Source organism: Mustelus asterias, unplaced genomic scaffold (assembly GCF_964213995.1).
Source record: "Mustelus asterias unplaced genomic scaffold, sMusAst1.hap1.1 HAP1_SCAFFOLD_85, whole genome shotgun sequence".
Taxonomy (NCBI): Eukaryota; Metazoa; Chordata; class Chondrichthyes; order Carcharhiniformes; family Triakidae; genus Mustelus; species Mustelus asterias.
The window spans coordinates 623789-629352 of record NW_027590139.1 but is presented as its reverse complement, the minus strand read 5'-3'; positions in this window follow the sequence as shown (position 1 = coordinate 629352).

Here is a 5564-nt window from a genome sequence, read left to right as displayed (position 1 = left end):
CACATTAACACTGCAATTAAGTTACTGTGAAAATCCCCCAGTCGCCACACTCCAGCGCCTGTTCGGGTTACACTGAGGGAGAATTTAGCATGGCCAATGCACCCTAACCAGCACGTCTTTCAGACTGGGTATGGATACAGGAGCAGCTGGAGGAAACCCAGGCAAACACGGGGAGAACATGCAGACACCACATGGACAGTGACCCAAGCTGGGAATCGAACCCGGGTCCCTGGCACTGTGAGGCAGCAGTGCTAACCACTGTGTTACCGTGCTGCCAAGTCGGCCATTTGGCCCGTCAAGCCCGCTTGCCATTCATTTTGGTCATGGCTGATCATCGAATTCAATATCCTGATTCCCCCCGCCCCGTGCCCCCCCCATACCCCCCCGCACCCCCCCATACCCCCCCCCGCACCCCCCTCCCATACCCCCCCCATACCCCTCAATCCCTTTAGCCCCAAGAGCTATATCTAATTTCTTCTTGAAATCACAATGTTTTGGCCTCAACTACTTTCTGTGGGAGTGAATTCCACACATTCACCACTCTCTGGGTGAAGAAATTTCTCCTCATAGCATCTGCAGTATAATGTGGATAAATGTGATGTTATCTACTTTGATAGCAATAATAGGAAGACAGATTATCACCTGAATGGGTGTAAATTGGGAGAGGTGGATACTCAGCGAGACCATGGAATCCTCGTGCATCAGTCGCTGAAAGCCCGCAGGTTCAGCAGACAGTAAAGAAGGCAAATGGTATGTTGGCCTTCATAGCGAGAGGATTTGAGTACAGGGATAGGGATGTTTGGCTGCAGTTGTATAGGGCGTTGGTGAGGCCACACCTGGAGTATTGTGTGCAGTTCTGGTGTCCTTATCTGAGGAAGAATGTCCTTGTTATAGCGGGAGAGCAGCCAAGGTTTACCAGCTGATTCCTGGGAATGGCAGGTCTGTCATATGAGGAGAGACTAAGTCAGTTAGGATTGTATTCACTGGAGTTTAAAAGAATGAGAGGGGATCTCATAGAAACTTATAAAATTCTAACAGGTTAGATTCAGAAAGAACGTTCCCAATGGTGGTGGAGTGTAGGTTAGGGGGATTGGCCATGTTAAATTGCCCCTTTATTGTCTAAAGGTATGCAGGTTAGGTGGATTGGCGATGCTAAATTGCCATTTAGTATCAGGAACAGGAGTAGGTCCCAATCAGCCCCTTCTTCAGCCTGTTACACAGTAATAGAGGGGGGGGGGGGGCACATTCAGCCCCTTCTCCAGCCTGTTACACAGGAACAGGAGGAGGCCCCATTCAGCCCCTTCTCCAGCCTGTTACACAGGAACAGGAGGAGGCCCCATTCAGCCCCTTCTCCAGCCTGTTACACAGGAACAGGAGGAGGCCATTCAGCCCCTTCTCCAGCCTGTTACACAGGAACAGGAGGCGGCCATTCAGTCCCTTCTCCGGCCCGTTTCCTGCATTCGGTGAGCTTGGAGTTGATTGTAACTAATTCCATACGCCACCTTCGCCCCACGTCCATGGATACCAATCTCTCCGTTGCAAGACTTAAGATTAATAATTGACCCAGCATCAGTTGCTCTTGTGCGTCCAAGCATTTCCCAATTTTTCTCCCGTTAGGTCTAGTTCGAACACTTAGGCTCTGTCCACGCCTGTCCAACCTTCAGTCACCAAATAGCAGAGATAACACCCTCTATCTAACCCTAATCAGTTCCCCTGAAGCTTGTAAACTTTAATCAACACTTACCCTTCTCCATTCCAGCGAATACAACCCCAGTTTCTGCAATCTCTCCTTTGCCCGTAAGAAATAGGAGCAGAGGCCATTCAGCCCTTCCAGCCTGCTGCCCCCTTGAATTAGCTCATGGCCCATCTGAATGCTCGCTAACTCTACTTTCCAGCCTTCTCGCCGCAACCTTGAATTCCCCCAACCAATTAAGGGACAATTTAGCATGGCCAATCCCCCTAACCCACACATCTTTGGACACTAAGGGGCAGTTTAGCATAGCCAATCCACCTAAACTACACATCTTTGGACACGAAGGGACAATTTATCATGGCCAATCCCCTAACCCACACATCTTTAGACAGTAAGGGACAATTTAGCATAGCCAATCCCCCTAACCCATACATCTTTGGACATTAAGAGGCAATTTACCATGGCCAATCTACCTAACCTGCATATCTTTGGACACTAAGGGACAATTTACCATGGCGTATATTTCTTGCCCGGTGTAGATTCAGAACCATTGTCAGGAAAATGCTCATTTTAAAAAAATAACCTGACCGTGTGGGGAAATGGCAGCAGCCAATTTGTGAACAGCACCATCCAATAAAATGCCAAATTAACATTTTGGTGATATTTTTAACAATGTGTTTGCGGACGCGGCATCAGTGGCCAGGCCCAGTGTTTATCGCCCATCCCCAATTGCCCCTCGAGATGGTGGTGGGAGAACCACCCTTCTCGAACCCACTGCAGTCCCCGTGTGGTGTGGGTAACACCCACAGTGCCATTAGGGAGGGAGTTCCAGGGTTTGTACCCCAGCCACAGTGAAGGAACGGCTGATATATTTCCAAGTCGGGACAGTGAGTGGGGCTCAGAGGGGGAACTTGCAGGTGGGTGGTGTTCTCCATGTGTCTGCTACCTCTTGTCCTTCTAGACAGTCAAGGTGGCAGGTTTGGAAGGTGTTGACTCCAGGACATTGCGGCAATCTCTTCCCCACACAGACTCTTTTTCCAATCGCAGCCGTGGGATCACCGTCTCTTGCAAGACTCGCTCCCCCTCCAACAGTACAAACACTTCCTTGGCACTGGATCGAACGGTCAACTTGAGGAGGCCACCTTCCAACTTCAAGGCATGTGTGAGAGACCCATGGAGCCAGCAGAGGCAGAGATGTTTGTGTGCACACACACACACACACACACACACTCACAAAAATCACTCTCTCACACTCGCTCTCTCTTTCACACACACAGACACACACTGAGGCAATCGCAAAGGTTTACAAAAGATCCTTTTATTGCCAAAAAACCCGTCATCATTCTCAGCTAAGCCAGGCAGTCTCGAGTGTCAGTGCCCACACACACAGCGCGACCGGTGCAGATGTGGGGGGGTGAAGGATAGCAGTTGTGGAGAGAGAGTTGGGCTGGGGGAGAGGAAAGAAAGAGTCTGGCGGGGGCAACCAGGGAAGGCCATTCACGTTCTATCCCTGCGTTGGTTTCTGCATCCCACTCCCCAGCCCGGGGGTACTCCTCCATGGGAAGCCAGCGTCGGGTGACCCTCTAGGTCCAGTCAAGACTGCGGTGGCTGCTTTGTGAGGGTCACGTCAGGGGAGGGAGGGACGGGTTGGGGGCGGGGGGGGGTGAGGGCAAGGGCTTGACTGGAGCTATCCACCAAGAGGGTACGCCCACCTCCAAGACGCCCTGAGGAGTTGACACCACCAGGTGGAGGGCAAACACAGGAGGTCGATCGGACAGAGATAGCGAGCAAGCAAACACGCATAGTGGACTGCTGCAATGATTGTTCCACCTGCCGTTGCAGCTGTACAAGGTACCGGTGAGGCCACACCTGGAGCACTGTGTACAGGTTTGGTCTCCTTACTTGAGAAAGGATATACTGGCACTGGAGGGGGTGCAGAGGAGATTCACGAGGTTGATTCCAGAGTTGAGAGGGTTGGCTTATGAGGAGAGACTGAGTAGACTGGGGCTATACTCATTGGAATTCAGAAGAATGAGGGGAGATCTTATAGAAACATATAAGATTATGAAGGGAATAGATAAGATAGAAGCGGGAAAGTTGTTTCCACTGGCGGGTGAAACTAGAAGTAGGGGGCATGGCCTCAAAATAAGGGGAAGCAGATTTAGGACTGAGTTGTGGAGGAACGTCTTCACACAAAGGGTTGTGAATCTGTGGAATTCCCTGCCCAGTGAAGCAGTTGAGGCTCCCTCATTGAATGTTTTTAAGGCAAGGATAAAGTGTTGAACAGTAAAGGAATTAAGGGTTATGGTGAGCGGGTGGGTAAGTGGAGCTAAGGCCACAAACAGATCAGCCATGATCTTATTGAATGGTGGAGCAGGCTCGAGGGGCCAGATGGCCTACTCCTGCTCCTAGTTATGTTCTTATGTCCCCCCCTGCCACTTTCCCCAACACCATCGCCAGTGTGGATCGGGTGAAGTTAGGGGCGGGGGGAGTGGATGGGATTCGACTCTACCGGAGTTGGGTAGTGGGGGGGTTTAGTTACCCAATCAAAATTTCTCCGCCTAGTATCATGTCCAATCACTGAAGGTGAGAGTGGGAGAAAGTTAAAGGAGATGTGAGGCACAAGTTTTTTTTTTTTTACACAGTGGTAGGTGTCTGGAACGCGCTGCCAGGGGTGGTAGTGGAGGCAGATACGATAGGGGCGTTTAAGAGGTTTTTAGATCAGCACATGAATATGAACACGAACAGTTAATGTGGTTCAGCTATTTAGGAAGGGTTGGAGGATAAACCAGGGAACTATAACCTTATAGCACCTTAGTTAGGCCGCACTTGGAATATAACATTCAATTCTGGTCGCCACACTATCAGAAGGATGTGGAGGCTTTAGAGAGAGTACAAAAAAGATTTACCAGGATGTTGCCTGGTGTGGAGGGCATTGGCTATGAGGAGAGGTTGGAGAAACTTGCTTTGTTCTCACTGGAACGACGGAGGTTGAGGGGGGACCTGATAGAAGTCTACAAGATTATGAGGGGCATGGACAGAGTGGGTAGTCAGAAGCTTTTTCCCAGGGTGGAAGAGTCAATTACTAGGGGGAACAGGTTTAAGGTGTGAGGGGCAAGGTTTAAAGGAGATGTATGAGGCTGAGGCAGTTTTTTTTACACAGAGTAGTGGGTGCCTGGAACCCGCTGCCGGGGGAGGTAGTGACTTTTAAGGGGCGTCTTGACAAATACATGAATAGGATAGGAATAGAGGGATATGGTCCCAGTAGGGTACGGGGTGTTAGTTCAGACAGGCAGTATGGTTGGTGCAGGCTTGGAGGGCCCGTTCCTGTGCTGTAATTTTCTTTGTTGTTTTGTATAGGCCAGTGAGTCTCACGTCAATGGTAGGGAAATTATTGGAGGAAATTCTGAAGGAGAGCATCCATTTGGAGAGGCAAAGCTTGATCAGGGATAGTCAGCATGGCTTGGTCAGAGGGAGGTCATGCCTAACAAATGCGATTGAAATTTTTGAAGTGACGACCAGGTGTGTAGATGACGGTAATGCAGTTGATGCAGTTTATATGGATTTCAGCAAATCCTTTGACAAGGTCCCACATGGGAGACGTGTAAAGAAGGTAACTGCACATGGGATACAGGGTAATCTGATAAAGTGGATTCAAAAGTGACTCAGTTGTAGGAGACAGAGGGTGATGACTGAAGGCTGCTTTAGTGACTGGAATGATGTGGAGATGCCGGCGTTGGACTGGGGTAAACACAGTAAGAAGTTTAACAACACCAGGTTAAAGTCCAACAGGTTTATTTGGTAGCAAAAGCCACACAAGCTTTCGGAGCTCCAAGCTTCAGGTGAGTGGGAATTCTGTTCACAAACAGAG